General features: G+C 44.7%; 1 protein-coding gene across 1 annotated transcript in view; it reads right to left on the bottom strand.

Annotated features, from left to right (window-relative positions):
- The window catches only part of LOC139655996 (TSC22 domain family protein 3-like), a 40265-nt gene that overhangs the window by 3897 nt on the left and 13199 nt on the right, over positions 1-23169 (bottom strand). The gene's annotated exons all lie outside the window — the stretch shown is intronic.

The raw sequence follows: 23169 nt of genomic DNA, 5'->3' as shown, positions 1-23169 counted from the left end.
TTTACATTTGCACAAACCTTGAAGTTGCACAACTTAGTTTGTATTATACTTTGATATTTTCCTTTTGCTTTTATTGTAAATATTTTTTGCTCGAATGTTGTTACTTTATTTTAGTGTCTCTATGTTCACTGTCTACTTTTTGCTATTTTATTTTACTATCTGTTTAATATATTATTGTTGAGAAGGTCCACAAATATGTACATGTACACGTTTGTACTAAGTATAGACTATGCATATGACACATAAACTTGAACTTGAACGTGTAATATCAAACTGATATACGTTTTATGAAATGGGGATGTTTGAAAGTATGACTGATTTTTATTTAGATTTGTGGTTGTTCTCCTTATGATGAACACCGACTGGAGTTCATAGTTTACCCACGTTTATTATTTACCTCTGTAAAGGTAAGTAAATACGACTGGGAAAGTCAGAATGTGAGAGCATGGAAGCCATATCAACAACGTGATAAACATGGTAAAATTGATGGATACAGTAACTTCATGCCTGACATGCATTTTCTACACTTCATTCTTTGCAGTGCAAAGTAGCTCTGTGTCAATTCATTTATAAAATCAAAAAAAGGGCCATAAAAAATAACTACTGTTGTTACAGATTTCATGTTGTTATTACTTCTCAGCAAAAACACTTGACAGTTTCGGAAAGTACGAGCTTAGGAGGAGCACGTGAAAGCAGCATTGTGTCTGCCCCGCTTCTGAACTCTCCTCCTTCGCTCAGTTGACCCGCAGACCGACTTCTCCAAACTCCTCACCGAACAAACAAGCTCAACAAACACAATAAAAACCAAGGTAACGATACTGGGTCTATATGAAGAAGCCAACCATTTTTCATATAGGAAGAAACTCAAATTGGCCACCGGAAAAGTTGTATAACAACATACATTGCACCAGGTGTTTTGTCTATTATCATCTAAAATCCAGCTGAATCACTGAGCTCATTTCAGTGATTTTGTAAAGGACAATATCGTTTTATTCTAATATCCAAAACGCATTATTCTTATTTCTTAATTACGAGTTCCTTCATTTGACTAGTGTAAACATTCACGAATGAAAAATAATCTACTGTGACAGTCCATGCTCTTCATGCTCTGACACATACTATGCAATGATTGCTTACATTGTAATGAAAGTTTGTTCCTTTCACTTTGTTATTGCAGTAGGCCTAACTGCACATGCAATAACAGAACGTCTTGCACCATCCCCCACTCCGGTTTTCCCGTCCAAAGGTACTTTTCCACCGTCTCTCCCGGTAAATTTCCCTTCCTGTCTACTTCAGAACTCTATCGGTCTCTAGTGGCGACAATGTAGAATGCACCGGTCCACGAGGGGCAATATTGATCACATGGTTTATGGTTCAGGACACAATGTTAATGAAGGAATTTTCCGTGCTGCTTTACGACCCTCTTGCCTGGTTTTAAAAAAATTCCGGATGTTTTTCCCGTAAATTGGGAAAACATATCGGGAAATCAGACTGAAGGACACATCCCAAAAATGCATTTATTTGTTTACTTACTTACTTAACATTTAATATGGGGTACTAACTATTTTGCAATTTGTGGAGCAAACTTAGTCACAGTCAAAGGTATTTAGGCCACCAACACATGATTTTGTTCTGTCTCAATAATGCGGTTCTATTCAGGATCAACACCTGACAGTATGTCTACTCACTGCCCATATCATCATACGTCAGCCTAGCTGGAATGCTGCGACACTGCCCTGGTTTATGACCTCTTGTACTTGAGATAATCTCTCCAATTTACATGGTACTGTACATGGCACAGCAATACAGAGCTTGCGTCACATGATAATAAACAAGTTGCGGTACAAGCCGAAAACACAGAAGACACAGAGTGAAAAGTTCAGTTACAAAATCATCACCTGTCTCTTATCTTTTGTTTTGTTTTTTCTCTCCCCTGCACGGCATCTTCCGCTGAACACTGACTGTGGCTGTTATTGCGCAATAGCCCTTGTTGTTTTGCTTGATGTGCCCAGGTTAATAGAGTCATTGCCTGTAGTGCTGCTCAGCTGTCATATCATGTTGCCTTTTGGTGTTCCACTTCTCTGACTCATTAGTGATAACAAGCCAATTAACATTCTACCAGTGAATTGCTGTTGCAGTATCATTTTCTCTTTAAAACCCAAGGACCTGTAGAACATTAAGCCAAAATACCTCTTACAAAGATGCACTGTTGACGTTCCATAACCAAAGCTAGCTGAACGGTGTCACAGGTAAAGTGGACTGCATTTGAAATAGTGATACATAACCTGGAGGCTGTTAACTCTTTGATCCCTGCATGGCACTTGGGCTCGGTCTGCCACGTTTTAGCCAGAGAGAAAAGAGCTCTCTTACGTAACAAAACAATTAGGGTGGAAAGGCTGAGTTTTGGTCAGCCTAACAAGACTAAGCAGAAAGCACATTGACTGGGCATTAGGGCCCATAGTGCCTGTTGTCTCAGGTTCCGTGCTGTGACGGTACAGCTGCCAGGTTTAATATCGGGCCCCGTTGCGGTGATGAGGGGCCGGTGAATTACCTCGGCCCCACTATGATAGCCCCCCATCTCCGTGCGGGAGGGTGGGGGGTGGGGGGGGTCAGACTGATTGCCGGTGGCTCGACCGAGGTGCACAGACACAAATTGCAGACAGTGGGGGAACCGTCCTGGTGTGTGGCTGGTTGCTGAGATGCTTATGACTTTCCTGTTTCGTGTTCTTTATCTACAGTTTACTGTACGTCCATCTTAACAAGTCATTTACTCTCATATTCAGCCTTCAAATCTTATTTTTTTAAAACCAAGATAAAAATTCTGCCAAGGGGATGAGATAATTCCACTTGTTTCCAATGCAGTTGCACTTGTTTCAAGAATTTTCTAGCAATGACTGTCTTGAAACAATAAGGATAAGGCAGATCACTGCACTACTATTGAAGAAAATAACACTTGATTCTTCAGAAAGTTGATTTGCATTGGAAAATTTGTTCACTTGTTTTAAGAAAATGATGATTTCAGGACTCAATAATAGACTAAATAACTTGTTCAAATGGAAATTTTGTGTGTACTCCAATATTCCTGCAGGATACCAACTGGCTGACCATGTTTGGCTCGTGCCAAATCCAGTGAGTCACTCTAAAGCTAGGCGATGGGCCACGCTTTCCGTCAGATGTCCCTTGCAAAAGAGCCAACCGCATTCTATAACGCTGTGATTCATCTGCGCCGCACGTCCAAACGGCGGACATGCCGCCAAGCGCCCGGCCTTTGTTTTGAGTATCATTTTCAGGCTGTCTTTACACAGCCTTACACGGCTTAGAAACGTCGGTGAAAAAATGCATTTTCTATCCTTTTCGGACACCGTTTCACTCCTCCTTGCTTCCCGTACGTCCCGTCCGTGCTCTCAGCGTTTGGAATGCGTGGCGGAGCGTGGCCCGGAGTACACACCCGGCTCGCCGTAGGCTGTACTGCCACAGACCGTCCGTCTCAGAGGGAGCTGTCAGTGTGGGCAAGACAGAGCGCCGGCTACAAGCAATGAATACTGAGCGCTCGGTATACACTAGGGCACCCAGGGAAAATCATTATCATCACATCACCTATAAGTCTCCTCGGCCGTGAATAGCAAAGAAGGCGCGCGGCCTCGGTCTTGCTCAGAAGGGTTTTCAATCAATTTACCTGGCTGTCAATTTCTGCCCTTGGACTGGGGATGTAATACTGTGTGATATTTTGCATGCCGCATGGCTGTCAAAGGGATGTAATGTGAAAATGTACCCCAAAAATGCAATCAATTTGTTTTGTTGCATGTGTGCATGTGTCCAAATGATGCGGACAAAATCTATACGGTTCTGTGGCAAAAGCCCAAGCTCATTTGTCACCATTCACAGAACAGGCCACATATGTTATTTATATACTTTAATATTGCTTTAGAATGACTCACTGGATTCTGCCTGAGATACTAAGAAGGCTGGAAAGCCTCACATAGAGAACATGCAGGAGACGCTGACAGTCTTGACATTGTTGCCCAGAGGCTGGTAGAGACGTCTCTCCCTGCCTGCTTTCTGCACTCTGAACACAATGTGAACAGCAACGTCTCCGTCTCAGTTTACCCAATGTGTCATCAGTGAATACCTCAGCAATGAATTACAACAAAATGATCATCAAGGTTTTAATCAGATAAACGCCAAATGCTTCACTTTGCTGCTATATCCATTTAAACTGGATATGGAGCTGACAGGGAGAAAATGTTGCAACAAAATGTAGGGACATTTTAGAGAAATCCTCCTCAGTTGTGGTTCTTTTTTAACTATCTGACATGTCCGACCTTTGTGAGCAACAATTACGGTAACAATCTCCAGCAGAGCTTTCAAAGAGCTTAAAGTTTAACACGCATTCCCTTTGAGTGGCATTGTAATCCGAGAGAAAAGCCTTTTCCCTGCGCCTTCTGACTTAAATATCCCGCAACCCTGCATTATTTAGTGTCATAAAGCACTCAGAACGAAAAACACAGAGGCGCTGCCTCTGCCGTTTGTCTCCGCGTGTTTCAGCTTTCCCATGAACCGTCTTCCACCTGCACATCAGTCACTGTCACCTGTCACCGTCATGTCAAATTTCCTCTCTCACACACACATACACACAGGAAGGACGCGCTCCCCGACCGGCCTCCTCCTCCTCCTCCGCCTCCCCGCCACTTACCGACGGTCCGGCCTCTTGAACAGACTCGGTGAGTAAGGGGGCGAGTAGCTCACGGCTCTCTCGGGATAGCTGAAGTGCTGGTAGTGACAGCAGGGTCTCTGGGGCGGCTCGGCCAGGCGCCGGGCGCACACCGTTCGGGGCGAGGGCGGCTTGGCCCCGGCGGGGGCGACTTCGGCGGGACGCGACCGACGCTGTCCCATCCTGGCTCCCGAATGAAGGGGACGCTCAAGAGGCAGGAACCCTTTGACTCTTTGCTCGCTGCTGTGCTGTCGTTTGCCCTCAGCAGCGTGCTCTCAAAGGAACAAAGAGACAATTGAGCACTTGCGATACCTCTGGACATGCAGCCGTAAGGGCAAGTGCCATGCGCAGACTGGCACGCGTGTGATGCATTTCCAATTCAATGCATCACAAATAGCTCTAGATTCCTAACGAAAATGACAACATGAAACCGTGCCAGTGTTTCATCTTTACATTACTGGGAACTCCATGGCAGACAACTCAAGCAAAAGATCTCTAACTGTACCTGAAGGGATCACCATGCCTATCTCATCATGTCTATCTCCATAGCTCATTCAAACAGTGTCGATGTGTGTAATAAAACACACAGCTGCACCACTGTTCCATGATGTGAAAGAAACTGAGACTCCACATTATGATCTTATCTTACGCCAGACTTTCCCAAGACACTAAAGGCAGTCAAACAACAACAAGTGTCACAGGTTATTTTGATATTATACATAGTTTCAGCATGTTGAGTGCTTCTGGATTTTATGGAAAGGTCACTTTGGTATTTGAGCCTTTCATCATAGAGGAATTGTCTCATTGCCTCAGGTACTGTAGCTTCCTACTTCCTTGATACCTATCTAGGAACCGTCCTAATAAGCGACCTTGTTTGACTGTAGATAGCAGAGAAATAAATAGTTTGAGACAGACGTCATGTGACTGTGGTTAGCGTTACACTCCGCCAATAGCCAGTATGATCAAACTGATGTTGCAAGGTGTTATGGGATGTCCTACTAAGGAACCACTGTATTCTTACTTCAAAATTGACCAAAACAAGATACCTTAAAAGGATACTTCCTATGTGTCCTTCTAGAATGAGACAGTACTTGAAAATTTTGACTTTCTACCCAGAAATGCTACATAAACAGGGAGCATTTCTATGATCTAAATAGCGAGTTATGTTTTGACTGTAAAATCAAGTTGAGGCAGATAAAACTGGCTAAGTGGTGCATTATATAATATTTCAGGTTAAGCGTCTGGTGTTCATTATCCTCTGAACACGTTTAAGTTCTGATTAAGTGGGTATGCCGGGTTTCAATAAGCCTCCTGTGTCATCGGGTATAATTAGAGGTAGAGGTGTAACGGCAAAACTAAGCCTTCCTCACAATGATTGATGGCAAGCTGCTGTCTAGTTTGGCAGGTCCGGGTAAATATCTCACATCTCCGTCTTCTATCTAATCCCTTTTCTTGGCAAAATTATATTTGATATTGTATTTACAGAAAGTGATACACAGCAGAGTGTGTTTGGCACGGAACGTTGTGTTTAACCAGTTTCTGCATGTTGCCTTTTTATTCGCATAAGTATTCTCTACTGTTCTTTAATCTTCACCCTAGGCATGCAGATGATTTGGTTTGTAATATTTTGGCATCAGCATTGAGCACTATACAGGATTTGATCTTGCAGTGCCATAATTCAGGGTGAGCACTCACACAGAAGCCCAATTCAGATGTCAAAAGCATTATGTACTAACCTACAAGTAGTGGCCATGGAGAACAACACTGGCAGAACAATACTAATCAGGGAAAATCAGGTTAAATTGGTCAAAATAGTGGTTCATATTTGTGATGTTTGCAAACTGTAAATCTCACTGCCCTGTTGTTTTCAATGAGAGCTTGTGCCTCAAGTGAATTATCACCACACAGACTCTAAGTCAACAAACACCATCATAAATATCCTTGCGGTGGTGCCATTTTGATTCGCTCGATCCCTGACAATCGCTGATCACAATCAGCACTCAAGTTATTTACCTGGGACCTGGTTCACTTGTAATTAGGCAGCATGAACTCATAAAATGCTACAAAGTCAACTTATCCATTCTGGTTCAGACCAAAGAAAACAAACTGTAGGTGTGGTCTCACCCTTGGATTAAGCATGGAAACACGCCGAGTTTCAACTGCTGATACACAATATGCCCTTTATTTTAACTCTGGGTAAGGTGTGGACTCTCTGTTAAGTGTGACACTCATCTGCTGTGGCTGCTGAGAGGATAACCTTCTCCAAAAGCTGGAAAATGCGCCATGAAAGATTGTGAGGCAAAAGATGTAATTACGCAACCATCCAAAGCGCTCTCCATTTCAAATTAACACGCATGGCCTGATGGGCGTACAGTAGGTAATTGATGCATTTTACAACTGGAGCCATGAGAGAAATGAAATGAGACAACACCGGTTATTTTGGTTCTTCACCCACACAAGCAGTGCCATGTAATTATGTGTCTTCAGACAAAGTAATTACGATCTGACACACACACCGTGACCCACACTCTCTGTACAACACCTGGGAACACACACATACACACGCGCAAACACGCAGAAGGGGAGAAAGGGGTAAATTGAGCCGGCGGGTAAGATGAGCCACCCCTTATTTCTAGGCAACCATACACACAATGAAGTACGTGATCATAGATTTAGGAAGAGTCATTAATTTCCCTGAATATGTGATGGAGGAGAGCAAATGGAGAGCCAGGCCAAAAAATTAGATTTTTGCTGTCAGGTGATTTCATCATGGTAAAGATGTCATGATTCGTGTATCTAAATGGAATTAGATATGTTTGATACATTTATATTAGTTTAAGGCTTTAAACAACATATACAACATGAAGACATAAACTGTGGGCCTATGTGAAGCAGTGTTGGTAAATTGTTGAGTTTAAGGGGTAAAATGTGCCACTAGACCTGGGGTAAGCAGTGCAAAATACCAACTTTTTTTGCACTTCTAAAACTGTATTAGCTACAGAAATGTTATATTTTCCACGAATGCCCAACAACCTCAGGTATACATACCAATTATTGTTGGAAATAAATCCACATTTATATTGCCGTAGTACCACAAAATGTAAAAAGTGGCTTATTTTACCCCGTTCTCCCCTACTTGCACAATTGTTACAACATCAGGAGACACACCACCGTGTGTGTGTGTGTGTGTACTTTTTTATATTTGTGTGTGATTTGCGATTGACTGATAAGTATCTTGACGGAGAGCCTTGTTAGTTACAAAACATCTGTCACAACGATATCCTAACCCTTAAGTCGTTCGTCACCACCAGGAAGGGGAAACACACACACACACACACACACACACACACACTCACACACTGGCCGGTACCCCGTTACACAACAACCTCAGAGATGGTCATTCACTTGATCTGCTCTCCACTAGGCTTCATTGGAGTTCACATTGAGAGACAACACAGTGGCCCATTGTCTCGTTATAGCGCCGTCCCCTCCAGTTGTCTCAGGGACCCAGCAAGCAACAGCGCTCCCATTTTCAAGCAACTGAACATACAGTTCATTTACACTACACTGAAACTAATATCACTTTACATCACAACGAATACCAGCAAATAGCGCTATATATATTGCCGCTAACAAGCCTGGGGACTTGGCATCCGGCAGCAGGCTGTGAGTCAGCTTTAGTCAGGCAGCTGTAGGCTATAATCTTAAGGTTTACCTTGGGTTCTAACAGGGAGAAAGCCCTCGCTTGATTTACTGTGAAAATACTGAAATAGGACAGAGACTCAGTGGGGAGCGTTAAGGGAGTACCGCTGCATTGTGAGCCCTTGTTAGGCCAAATGCAAAAACCCACTCCAGACGCCCATAGGAGCTGTGATCCTCTCCTAAAGATGAGTCCCATCTGTGTTTTAGTGCAAACACATGAGGGCATGAAAACGCACGTACACACACACACACACACACACACACACACACACACATACGACTGTCTGTTCTGAAAGATAAGGGATTAGACTCTCGGGGTATTTTGGATGCAGTAAAGTGGTCTCGCTAATAGCTCCATGGATGCCCCAGAAAAGGTCAAAGGTTGTGGATTCAATCAGCCATGCAGTGTTAAATAGCAATGAACTATATTATTAGCAATGTCTGAGCCCTTTGACTTGTTACGGGTCAGCTAGTTTACCACAGACCTTTGTCAAAGATCTGTTGGTCTGCTGCTGTGCTGCTGGTTGTTTTTCCTGTTCTGCTGAACTTCGACACACACCACTGAAAATCAATTCCACTTTCATCTAAAAGAAATATGTCAGAACTGAAAATGCGGGGTAGAAAAACAAAAGAATCAGCTTTTGGATTGTAATAAATGAAACGCATTGCATATGCTTGGTGCACAGTCTGAGTAGTTAGACTGAAAGAAGTGGTTCCAAATCTTGCTGAGTGGCCGCGGCCGTCACTTCGCGTGGCACCAGTGATAAATACACTGTTGAGTCACGTCCCAGAACAAAATGTTACTGAGGTCAAAGCCATCTGTCTGTATTCATCTCCCCATGTTCCTTTAGTGTATACCTCAGCTGTCTGTGTTTGTGTGCGTGCGTGTGTGTTTGTGCGTGTGTGTGTGTGTGCCTACTCTGAGAAGGAGTCCCCTTTAGCTGTGAAATGCTGACATCAGGCTAATGGGTACATACAGCACTGAAATCCTTCACAAGACTGTTGCGACACTGAGAAATCTACCGCATGTGCTGTGAAGCTGAAGCACAGGGAATTATCACAAGGCTAACCAATGGGTTTTTACAAAGCTATTTGCTCCCAGTTTGTAGTTTCAATATTTATTGCTTGACTAAATGTGTCATCTGTTGAGCTTAAATATACTATGTGTAGCATTTTAACATAAATGAATTATTACCACATTCGTTTTCAGACTTTAGTGTAATTACCATAAGCAAATGAGAGCCTCTATCGGCCTCTACACAGCATTTATATTGTGTGCCATGTCGGATTTTGTGGGAAATTTGCTTTATGGCACAAAGGGAGATTTCTTTATGGCACAAAACAGGGAGAGGGCGCTGTTCTTCAGTATAAACAGAGCTAAAGCTTTCAGAGTTTCTCATGATGACAGATGGTGGAGGGAGTGAAACGCAGATGGAAAAATCACTTCCAACATGTTTATCCCCTGCAGTAAAGTGAAAGAGAAAACATCCTCTCTGTGACAGGTGGCAACAGGGTTTATGGGAAACGTGGTCTTCATTTTGACTAGCACTACCAATATTATTAGTGAGAGACAGGGACTAGCAATCTCATGATCTCACTTATTTACAGTAATTATACCAATGTATCACAATTAATTTGACAACTATATATTGATATTTAAAAATGCTACACATGGCAGCTTTAATTAACAGCTTTTTTGCCAGATTAGATGGTAGCAGTAAAGATGGAAGACAGGGAGAAAGTAGGCAATATGTGACTATGTGATCTAACCATAGCATAGAACTGAATGTAGGACAGAAGGAGCTAAAGTCTTGCACCACAGAGTACCATAATATTTTGTTTCTATATTGCTAGATTCAGAAATGCTTGCTATAAATGTGAATTTAGGATGATGATTCTCTGGATTTTCCCATACTATGACCCAGAAATGGTGGATTAACTAAATTCTAAATTGCATTTCATATTTTGTTTTGTATGCACCTAATCCAGTTGTCATCTCTCAGTACAGGGATGGGCAATCATCTAGACCAGGTGATTTGACTGATCAGTTCCTCCTCTCTGGTTGAGGGTTAGTGTCAGTCAGTGAAATCATCTGGTGTAGTCTTCAGTTGGAACGAAAACCTGCAGACTCTCGGCCCTGCATGCCACATGATTACCTATTCCTGTCTTAGCAGATGCAAGCAACTGACTAAAGCCCTCTCCTCCTTCCTTCCTCACTACCATCCTCCTCCTTTCCCTGACCTGCTCCATCTCCTTCTCTCTGGCTCACATCTCATCTCCCCCTTCCCTTCTCTAAATCTCCCTCACGCCAACCATCCGTCCAACCCTCCCTTCCTCCCTCTCCCTCCTTTCTTCATCTCTTTCCCCGCCGCCTGCCGTCTGGCTGAGTGCTGCAGCTGTGTGACCCGAGTCACCGGCAACTGGGACGAGACCGGAGGGTGTCGGGCCCTGGCGAGCCGTCCCCTGGCGTGTGTTTGTGTGCTCGCGGGTGTTTGTGTTTGCCCGTGTGTCTGTATGCATGCTCGCATACGCGCATGCTGATGTGCGCCCGGCCTCATCGGCACAATCCGGATCGGACTGGATGACGGACACCCCGCTAACTCTCGCCACGAGCGTCGTCCAAACACTGGACGGTTCCCACAGACTCCAGCGGACTGCTCCGCTGAGCGCTAAAGCTGATCCTCTGTCACCTGCGGGGTGACGATGGAGCAACGACTAAGTTCCCACGGATAATGAGAGACAAGTCATTGGCGGTCATTCTTGAAGTCTGTTATACATGGACAGCTCAAGGCGATATCGATGCGTAGCTTTGATGAAAATAAGGATGGACAGTCATATATTTGTTTCTTAAAGCCTATTGTGTTATTCATATTCACTTTGTGCCATGTGTCAATCCCTCTCAATCTCCAAAGCCATGAATCATAGTGAGTTACAATGGTGAAATGTTGCCAACTGGACAAGCGGCTCTGGTTTTTAAAAAAAGACTTAGGTTTTTCAGCCGTAAAAAGCTATGACATACAATTGAATCCTACAAATCATGTAACAAACCTGCTAAAAATTGCCTCTAACTGAAAGATAGAAATGATCCCCTGGCTGTGGTTTCTAATAAGTTGCTGATATTAGCCTGGGGCAGTCTTGCCACAATGCTGAATCAACCCAGGGCACGGGGCTCTGCTGATGATCTCGACAAGTCGTACAAATCATATTATTCTCCTTCAACAAGACCACGGCAATTACTCAGGCCCAAATCCAAATTGAATCAGCTCCCCTCCTTCCATACATAACATGCTCTGACTCACAAGCAGGAACGCCGTGAACCTAAACGATGATGACAGAATATCATAATATTGATCTGCTGGGGGTTTTATCTAATGCAATTTCGTTTATGAAATTGGACTGAGACGTATACAGATAGAGGTTAGATAATGTAATGTTTTCAGAAGCAGCAGCAATGTGGTTTGTGAAATAATAGTATTGTATTCAATTAAATAGAACAGTTTTGTGGTTTTGGCACAGAAGTGCCCTGCGGTCTGAGCCATGTGTGAATTCATGTGCAAATCCGTTCCAGATACAGTGGCCTGTCCTGTTGAAATCACATTGCTTGATAGCTACTGTAAAGGAGCAGTGTTTATATAGAATGTTAGTTTCATTTAAATGTATTTATTTGGGGGCAAAAAGTGGATACATGGTAAAATGTCTATACATGTGCGTATGAACCTACAGGTTAGCATTTGTATCAATATTATATATAGTTTGGAATAGGAAATGGAATGGGAATGGGAATAGGAATACTAGTTTGCCATATTAAAAGCTAAATGGTCACACAGTATGAAAAAAATGTCCTATCCCAAATCTCCTTAGTACTGAATGTACAATTATCCACATCAGCACTGTAACGGCTCTGGGGATCTCACCCGCTGTTTATGTTTGAACTTGAGGCAACTGTTCTCCTCTCCCACAAGACTTTGCTTTACAGGAAAACACTATTGAGGAGTGATTTATTGCTGCGGACACTGCATCTGTGCAGACGGACATCAAGCATTGTTGTGTTCATATGTAAATATGCACATAAATCCAGCCAAGCCATACAGTTGTATTAGAACCATTCACAGGGAAAAGCTTCTTTTTTATGTGTCTCAAAGGGGAACCTGATATAACTCAAAGTGCAGCTGGGGAACGGTCCTCATGTATATTCAGCACCGCGTATAACTCTCCGGTCCGAATGGCATCGTGGATTAAAACCATTCAACTTTTGAGCTGCGAAAGCCACAGGGGGAGAAGATCTATGCAGTCCTGCAGCGGTACAGTGGATCACATGCAAACAGAGCTGGAGCCTGGGAGAGCGTGGTGTATGCTATATTTCCTCAGCCTGTCTGCGTGGTGAGGATCCCCCACCGACACGGGACAGGCCGAGACGGACACAGGCCGCTCCAGATGTGCGGGCCCCCCGTTCCACGGACTGTTAAAGGGAAACATGTTGCCGTTTTTAATGGAAGAAAGCTCAGAGAAGCCTTAATGAGAAAGTGCAATTAAGGTGGCCACATCTTCTTAAGGAGAGAGACCGAAACGTATATCCAGATGTCGGCCACCCGCACGCAAACCGTAAACAGAAACACGGTGGGCCGTAAACACAAATATTACATCATGATTCTCACTGCTAAAATCAGTGAAGGTAATGAGGACTTATTGCAGTGTTAATTACACCGCACTTTAATAAAAAAGTAATAACATTGTAGTGAATATTTTGAAAATGTAATTGAAGCCATAAGGATGTTTTGTCTGTAGTGTGACTTGTAGCAACCGATGTCTTGATCTACCCGTTCCTACACTTGCCAGGATAAAGTGTTTTACTTCTTAGGGTGACTCACAGCATAGCGTGATCCTGTGCCTCTGAAACGCTCCATTAGCAGTGTACTTGTCTCTCCAGCTGTGCTTTACCCTATACGCCCGTCCAGATGAACGTATCCACCTCAAGCGGAGCGAGAACGTTTCATAATTGGTCGGTTTATGGTGTTTTGTTCTCACCTCAGCCCTTGATCTGTTCTTCATGCGTGGCTGCTAAAAGTCAAGTGTAATTGACCTGACCTGTGGCTATACAACAGGCTGCAGGGCCTCCTGTTGGCCTGCCAGCGCTCCCTAGTATGGTGTATCTGTCACAGAGTGGACAGCTTATATAAGTCTGATTCAACAATGGAGATGCACACATGGCTGTATGGATTAAGTGAGGTATTAATGCACATGCACGCACAGGCTTGAAATGGTGGTTTTAAGAGAAAATTAAAAACATGCTGTTTTGTTGCAGCATGTAAGTTCTTCTAACCATACATTACTTTCTAATATTCTGTTTTATGCATATTTATACTTTAACTCTTTGATGTGTTTTTCTTTTGTCATGTTTGTAAAGCACTTGAAGTTGCATCATTGTATGGAATGTCTGTGTAGGTTCATTTCAGTCATCCAGGTAGTAAGTGGTTCCATTGTATGGAATGTGGCCTATAAATAAATTTGACATGGCCAGTCTGTGGCCAGTGAGAATAGAGGTTGAGCAATCTGTGCTCAGCCTCTGTTCTTTTATAAAAACTCATTTGGTTGCTAAAAAAGAATGAATTGGCTGGTGAAATTCCAAATCCACTGCCCAGTGTTGAAAAGAAGTTTCACACCCTGAGCATACCATATGTATATGCTTAGTCATAGCTACACACACACACACACACACACACACACACACTTGTCACTTCTGCCTCGATCAGCTCTGTTTCCTCATATACTGCTTCATTACACGTTCATGGGCTACATGCAGAGGTTATGCAATGCCAAAAGGAGTGTGTGAGCACATGGAAGTGATCAGACACACCTGCACACACACACACACACACACGCGCACACGCAGAAAAGTAGAATGCACGCACACACCAATGGTTGCCCTTTTCACCTCCTCTCCCCAGCTCATATCTCCACTGACTGTGGTTTTGGCTCTGTCACAGCCAATAAAATAATAGTTGAGTACGATTCAAATATTTTGAAAGGTTCACAAGGTTTCACTTCATGTTGATGTTCTCTTCCCATTTTTGGAGGCGATCCAAACGTCTGAGATTTTGGGCTAAGGCTGAAATATGTGGAACCATATTCAAGTCTATTTTTTGCCCGTGACTGATATCAGTGCAGCGGGATTAATATTGTACCGAGAGAGCACTATTTCAGGATGTGACTCAGACTGGGGGGAAGGATCACCATCAAAAGCTGCAGCGTGATCCAAGCAAACCGGGCTGTGCCGGGCTAAACACGGCAGGGAGGTTGTTTGGGAGTTTACAGGAACCCCAGCCTATCCTGCTTTCAAAAAAGCTGCGGCCAAACCCTTCAGACACAGACGCACGTCTTTTAAGCTCCACTGATTGGTCATTCGGGGCTTTTGTTTTTTCTTCTTCTTGGTTTCAGTCCATTGGTAGACGTGCAGCGGGGGCCTGGGAGCAGGGAACGGATGCTGGCGTGATTTCAGGACGTGCTTCATGACATTGTTGCACTCTAAAGCACAAATCTAACAAAGGTGTTTGGAAGTAACACCTTGTTATCCTGTTTCCCATGTAAAATCAAAAAGAAAAATAAAAGCATCATGATATAGAATGCGGCATATACACAGAGATTGTAGATGTCACTTCCCTCGACGCGGCTTTCACGCTACTTTGAGCTGTGACAAAACATAAGAGGATAGCTTGTGTTTTTGTAGTGAGATCCTTGAAAACACCTTCTCCCAGCACGAGCATCCCGCTTTGAGATGAATGCAAATGTCTGAGCTGAATGTGAGTTACTGCTGGCTGCTGACAATCACACTAATGACTTCACTACCTCGCGCTTTGAGTGACTGGTTTGCATAATTGCAAACGTGTTTGTGAGGCGGGGACAAGTTTCATAGGGAATATTCCTTGCTTGCTGTTTTGAAACATAAATACATCTTACAGTGGCAGATTGCCATTGGGGTATTTCTTTTATGCAGCTTCAATTTCACCTCAAACAAAACATTCCCGTTAATTTTGTCTGACAACAAAAAAAAAAAAAGAAAAAGAAAAAAATGGATCTTCAACGCCGAGCTCTCTTCCGAGAAGCAAACAGGAAATACTTCCACTTGAAGCGACTCTTGAACTTGCGGTCGGTCAAAGTGCGATAGACAAACTGTCCCTCTGAGATGTGGCTTTCCTGGTCTCCAAGCAGCATGGAAGAGTGAGTAAACATGATCTGCCATTCCACTCATTGTATAAAGGCTCAGGTAAACAATGTAGGCTAAATTGGCCTGTCTCCAGTGTGTACCCACAGGGTCCAAAGTTCACTTATGAAACCATAGAACACTCTCGTATCTCTGTTACGTGCGTGCACACACACACACACACACACACACACACACACACACACTCATACAAGCAAGAAAGCAAGCGAAGGTACACAGTCCCATGCAAGCATAGACGTTCACTGGAGCATGGACGCCAACAACAAAGAGCGATTCACAATCATGTACGCATGCAAAAAGGACAAAAACTGACGTGCAAACACTCATGCACACGGATGCAGAAATGATCATGTAAATGCACACGTAAATAAAGCAGCTGATGTATGCAGACAAGGCTCAGACACACACACGCACAAATACGTACACACAATACATTCTCCCTTTCTCTGTTCCTCTCTCTGTCTGGACGTGTAGATTTACAGCGTCTGGCAGGCAATCCCTCACATTCTTAAGCCGCTGAATAGATGGAGGAAATTTTTTTTTTTTAACCAACCTGACACCTACAGTAGGACCGAGCTCTTCTCCCCACTGGGATTAAATTCACATTTGAAAGGAGATATTCCTGAAGACCTGGGGATTTACACTGCTAAGAATTGAATTCTGGGAGAAAAGGCAAACTCGTTCCCCCGAATGTCATCTTCGGGCATCAGTCAAAATGACAAAACTTTTCTGAAAGTGTACGATAAAAGAACAAAAGAAAGCAAAAGCGATTTGAGAAGATGATGGTAACGCGTGAGATCTGTGGGTATGAAAGGTGAAAAAAAACATCCCTAATCAGATCTGGCCTGTTGGCTGGGAGATGTGCGTAAGAGCGATAGATTGTTTTGGAGATGAGACCTAGATTTGCCCACGTAGGCAGCGCTCGGGAGCCAGCAAGCTGTCACCTTATCTGCTGCCCGGATCACAGAGTTCAGGCGTCGATGGAGGAGGTTCCCACCGACATGGCAGCGCCTTGGCGCCCTGCCAGCGCAACAAAAGGCGAGGGAGAAACAGATAGCAGCGGGAGACAGTGTAAAAAGCCTTCACTAGTTAATGAAGGCAGCTTATATACAGTATCGAGCATGCAGATGTGTTCCCACGAAAGCGATCGAAACCCTCCAGAGAAGAAATAAGAGAGAGAGAGAGGGAGAGAAAGAGATGGAGAGACTGGGGAGGGGTCAGGGAGGCTAAACGCTAAGGAGCTGCGTTCCATATCAGTGTGCTGATCCAGGGTTTTCTTTGGCTTCAGCCCTGCAATAATAGAACAGCGTGCCGCAGCGTGGAATAGGAGAAATGTGCCCAGCCTATCGATTACATCTGACTGCGTTGTGACAGAATGATGTCACATGTTGATGATGTGTGTGTGTGTGTGTGTGCGGTGTCTGTAGATGTATTTGTATGTCTGCCATCCATCCATCTTAGTGTCTATCTGCATGTGCTATAATAGTATGTGGCAATATCTGAGATCCTTACCATTTTGCTGGGAGTGCAGATGAATCATATTATGTAGAGGAGACAAGACTTTCAGGAGGTCAAATCATCCTATTCTTGAATGTAAAATTGCTTGTCATGTACAGTTTTTCCCTGTGGATATTTCACTTGCCGTAAATTGCAAACGTAGTTAATTTTAAGCCTTCAGATGAAGCATCTAACCCACGTGATCGAACCGGCTTTGTTGTTACTGTAAATCCAGCGAGGATCCATAAATGAAAGCGTCACTAAAAACAGCTATTGAGGCCCGATGTTGAGGAACTATTTTGGAATTTGCAGAACTGAAACAAAATCGGGTATTTCACAGGTTCTCACACCCGCTGAATGCCTCCTGACCTAGACAGACACACACACACACACACACGCACGCATGAAGTCACAAACACATGCACACACACTCATTGTATGACAAATCAACGTTTTTTCAACCATTCCAACTGACACTAAAAGCACATTTATCTTTGTTCTCCAGCCTACATGCAGTAAGTGATTGTCTTCTTCACACTGGCTTTAATGAGTGTGGTATTTTTCTTTTGGCAAGGCTGCAATTATGGTCCCACCGCAAAGGAAGGAGCACAGCGTGGCGCCTGCGAGGGAAGGCTGCCGGCTTATAAAACACAGCCGCCCCTGACAATACTCATAATAGCATGTGTGCCCCTTTGCGTTCGGAGGCGCTCTTTTATTAGCATGGGAAATATTTTCGCGTGTCTCGCCGGTGACGGTCAAACTTCGCCTCTCGTCCGCCACCTTGTGCACAATCCCCCGTCCTGCTGTCTGTGTGCGTCTCGTTTGTCTTCTCTCTCTCACTTTCTCCCCTCTCCCTCCCTGATGCGTCTCCGCCTCTCCCCACAGCTTTTTGTTGTTCCTATCCGTTTACACCGTCTGTGAGCGGTAAATCTTATCCGACTGGCAGGCTCGAGCACCGCCTCACCCTGATTCTGCCCTGAGGTAATTATCCTGTCTCTGACCTGTCTCGCCGCAGCCCTATCTCGTCTGGTACAAGCTAACCTATTTGTGGCACAGGTGGGCTTATTGCGCCATGCGTGTGTTCTATTGACACGGGGAAAGAGCGCGCTGCTGTACTGTACATGGCAACACGGTAGGAGGGTGGAGGGGGGGGGTCAGGGTAAAACAACATCAGCCCTTGTGCACAACGATCCTAGATGCTCGTGTTGACTTTGCAGTGTACCGTGTCTGTGGGGTGTTCTCAAAGCTGCCCCGTCCTGCCCTGCTATCACGCTGTTGTGAAACAGAAGAAAAACAAGAAAAAACAAGAAAAACTGCAAAGAGAATAGAACATCTACCAGCTTTCAAGGTGCTGAAAACATAATGGCACCAACTGTGCAATCACACACACACACACATACACACACACACGCTCGCTTATACACACCGTGCAGCAACTTGTTGGTGTTGTTTTATTTGCTCTGTTAGGATGTTGGACGGCTGTTGGAAGGGATGGGCTTTTGTGTGACTAGGAGGTACACACACACACACACACACACACACACGCAGAGGCACAAATAAATAAATAAATAGATGAACATATATATTGTCTATGTTTAGGCAGATATCAACCTAACATGGAAGTCGTGGAAGCGCTGCAAGATATGCATATTTCCTTTTCGCGGAGATACAGCTAACCACATTTTCAGGCAATATTTCCTCTTGTTGAGCTAAAAGGACATTACGTAATTGGCTGACTGCATCATAATAATAATAATCTTTCCATTAGTGGTGACGGCTAGACATGGCAGCATGGATCCCCACATTCTCAAAGCTCTTCTCTCAATGCTTATCTGCTTGTATGAACTGCAGAATAACACGGCGAGAGAGACTGAGATGCAGAATCCACACCCCACCCCCCCACCCCACCCCGCACACAAAGTATCGCCACAACAAGAACGCGCCGTATCGCCTTTCGTCACGGCACAGTTCACCAGATATCTCTGTGTGTTCCGCAGCCCCGAGGACAACCCCTCGCTTTGTGCCGGAGACCGAGCGCAGCGCTACCGAACACCCAAAACAGGGAAATGCAAAAATGAGGAAGAGAAAAGATGAGGAGGGGAAGGAGGGGAAGGAGGGAGGGAGGGAGGGAGGAGAGGGCTTTCACAGCTGTTGTTAGGCAGTGTTTCCTCTGATAGGAGGCTTTGGCTGTACTCCCAGTTCTTTAGGTAAACTGTCGAAAAACATGGTTACCTTGAGATGAGAGGGAGGGAGGGAGGGAGGGAGGGAGGGGAGAGGGAAGACGAAGACGAAGTTTGTTTGGTTAACCTTAATTTATCTGTTTTGTTTACAGGACTAGGCCTGCCTTCAGCACTAAACGCACCACAACCATCCACTTTCTGCTAAATGTTTACTCAATCAGCAACAAATCTAATGTCATGTGAAAACCTTGCAACTCCAGTTTTGGTGATTTTCATGTTTCAGCTTCAGTCAAAAGACGGAAAGTTGTTCTTTTTTTAGTTCATGAGAATATGCAGGATGCTGATGGGAAATTTGGCACGTGCACTACTGTTAAGAAGTGGATTGTAACTTTTAAAAAGAGAATTATATAATATGATTGCTAGATCAACCCAAACCGCCATCTGTGTTTACAGTTTCACACATCCTTGTTTGGTGTGACATTGTGCAGGGGGTAATAACGCTGAGATCGGCAGAACTTGTTAGCCTCTTATCATGGGATTAAGATGATAAACAGAATGTAAGTCTTTAATCTGTCCTGCTGCATGTGCCGTGTGTCTGGATGACAGCATGTGCCCGGCGCGCCGCTCTTCAGGGCAGCGGCGGTGACCTGCGACACCTCTCAAGCTTATTAACTCATGTGTGCTGTTCTTCTGGTGTAGGACAGCACCGAGACTTTTTTGGAACACTCTCTCCCAGACACCAGCGAACCAGGACATGAACCTGTGATGTCATCGAGATGCCATGCTAAGCCTTAGACTTAGCAGTGAAGAGTTTTGATCCAAAATCAACAAAACAAATTTTTAAATGGCACCTACTCTTATAAAATGATTGATAGCACAAAATAATACTAGTTGCACTACTTATTAATGGAACCTAGGTAACTTAAGTCCTTGGTTGACAAAATGATAACACCTTATCCTCTATATTTTATACATATTGAATGATAAACTGATAAAGCTGGGTGGCATTCCTCTTCAGGAGGCCCATATCCCACCACCCACTATCTCCTAAAACGTTGCATGTTTCCAAAGCAACATATGTAATGATCTCTGTTTCGATAACATGCACATGTAAATCAGTTAAGACGGCAACTTGAGAAGCGAAATGAGAGACTCAGGTCCCTCAAGACATTGTTTTCGCTGTGGTGACCCAGATATTGTTGCCACTTAATATTGCAAAAAACAAAAACAGCACTCACGGGACTTGCGCTATCATGTCTGAATCTGATATCTGCTGCTTGGAAGGCTTATTTCAATATGAATAGGAGGAAGCATCTTGGTTCTCTGAAGAGCGCAAGAATACAAGTCTTTTTTTATCCGCCCCTTGCTGGCTGCCGTAGAAAAACAGCTAGGGACTTGTTCTTTATCGGGGTGTTCCTCTGAATCTCCCATTGATAGGAGCTACAATAGCATCCTTTTCCTCCCGAGCGCTAGGGAGTCGTCCCATGCATGAAAAGAACGCTGGAAATACGCCCTCGCTCATAACACCCCGTCAATCAGATAACAACGTGCTCGCTCGAATTCAGACGGACGATTCCGCTGACAAAAAGCGCACGGCGGGATTGTCTGTGTTATGCCAACATCTGCGCACTGTTGTGTCTGTCTGTTTGTTATGTAACTCGCGGTGAGAACAGGTCGGCGTCTGGGATTGAAGAGGGAGCAGTCAGCCATTACAGAGATCGTTCATGTTTGAAGTCTCAGCCCACTCACCTGCGAGCGGCTCCGACCCGGAACGATCCCTCATCACCCTCATGTTAAACTGCAAGCTGGATTCGCCTTCATGCACACATTGGCTAGAGATGACAGTGTTGCTTGTTCTGTGGAATCTAACACGGGATCAAAGTGCAGTGGTGGAAATTATGTTATTGTAGGTTGCGCTTATTCCAAGAGATTCCAAAATGTAAATTCATGACTTGCTGCTGTTTTGTAATCGGATAATCGTTGATGTAAAGTGCGTAGCAAAGTATGCTTTTGAAGCTAAAACCTAAGCCATAAATACCACCTTAAGTTGGACTTACATCCTCTAATTTGCTGTAAATTGGCCTTGCTAGGTTAGATTCGTCTTTGTTGCGTCCGGTCGTGCAATTTATTTCCGCTGCACTACGCTGATCCTCACCGACAAACAAGCTACGGCAGTCGTTTCAACTTTACATTCTGGCCCGGGAATCCTGACAGTTCATGACAGCGCTCAAAAAGAAAGCAAAGTTTCATCACAGTATTTATTCTGTGTGCGCGCGGCCTCAGCCGTTTTGCTCCCACGCGCCTCGCCCCGGCACGGCAGAGCAGCCTACAGAGGAGCGCCACTTAAAATTATGCTAAACAAGCCCGAGGGCGACGCGTCGGTAAAAACATTAGGGTCGGGGTTGAGCAAGCGAGTGTGTGTGTGTGTGTGTGTGCGGGGCCGAGAGATGGAATCGTGTAGGAGCGGGAGAGAGAGAGAGAGAGAGAGAGAGAGGAGAGCGAAGCACATACAGATGACTGTGATTTCCTGTTGAATTCCTGTGGATGCGAGCCATAGCTTTTCTGCACAGTGGAGTATCGTATAGGAAAGGATTAAACTGAACGGTGTGCGGCTGCATTGAAAACGACGACTATTTGAGGCTTAAGTTGTATCCAGTTGCGTGGTTTTTCTTCGCAGTTCACTTCTCTGGCTTGTTGAGGGTGACCTTCGCTGAACCCTGAGCTGTTACTTTATAGGTGAAGAGGAGGTCAACTGTCAGTTCTTCCAGTGTGGCTAGGGCTAATCCACAGCAAAGAAGACTACTGAAGCAAGAACCTCCTGACCCCAGCTGACTTCCACACGGTCCGCCCACGGGTACCATGAGTAATGAAGGGGCCGTGACCTCCAGCGTTACATAAGTTCCCCTCTCTCTCTCTCTCTCTCTTTCTCTCTCTCTCTCCCTCTCTCTCTGCCAGTCCGGTGCACTGCTCCACTTTCCCCTCATATGACACCTTGCATTCAGGTTGGCGATAAATAGGTCTTTGTATGGAGGAAAGGCCTCCTGAAAGACCTTGTGTCAGAGCCGTGGGATGGCAAGCCTGTATGGAATCCCTGTGCGTGCGTGTGTGTGTGTGTGTGTGTGTGTGTGTGTGTGTGTGTGTGTGTGTGTGTGTGTGTGGATGCGAGTGTATATGTGCACAAGCCTTTGAGAGACAGAGTCAGAGAGAGAGAGCGAGGTGGGAGAGATGGATGGAAGAAGGGAGGGGCGACAGAGTTCTTCAGCATTCCTGTGTCCTCGAGTGTCCCGGACTTTCTTGGCAGGTCCGGAGCTCCGCATCCCAGCGCCATAACTTTGTTCCAGCAGCAGCATCGACGTGTTTCAGAGGGTCCAGCTGTTTATACCCTAATCCCGGACTGTTTAAACACCGCAGCATGCAAACAAAATGATGATGTGTGACTCATTCCTCTCCATGACTCCACACTGGAAGGAATGCAGAGGGAGGTCGTTTAATGTCGCTGGTGTTAATGGCTCTTGTTTATGGCCCAGTAAGATGGCATAATAACCCCATCAGATACCACTGGCCCTCCCCACCCCAAGGTGCGCCTGCTTCTGGTAAACAGAAGGACAAAAAAGCCAGAAGTGAAGTCTTGGACAGGATGCATCTTGTTATTCTCGCTCATTTGAGTTAGTGCTACTCCCTCTCTCTCTTCCCCTCTCTCTCTCTCTCTCTCTCTCTCTCTGCTGGGGAATGGCCAGAAACAATCACTGACTCAGTGAAACTTGGCGCGCGCGTTCTCTTTTCTCCTTTCTCTCTCACTTGCTCTCATCTGCCAGAAAGGCATCCAGAGAGAGAGAGAGAGAGAGGGGGAAAAAAAGAGC

This window comes from Centroberyx affinis, unplaced genomic scaffold (assembly GCF_046629955.1).
Source record: "Centroberyx affinis isolate AG114_WGS23_722 - 3 ecotype Tasmania unplaced genomic scaffold, CSIRO-AGI_Caff_v1 ptg002365l_1, whole genome shotgun sequence".
NCBI lineage: Eukaryota > Metazoa > Chordata > Actinopteri > Beryciformes > Berycidae > Centroberyx > Centroberyx affinis.
The sequence above is the reverse complement of the archived record's forward strand: the minus strand, read 5'-3'. Positions and strand labels throughout refer to the sequence as shown.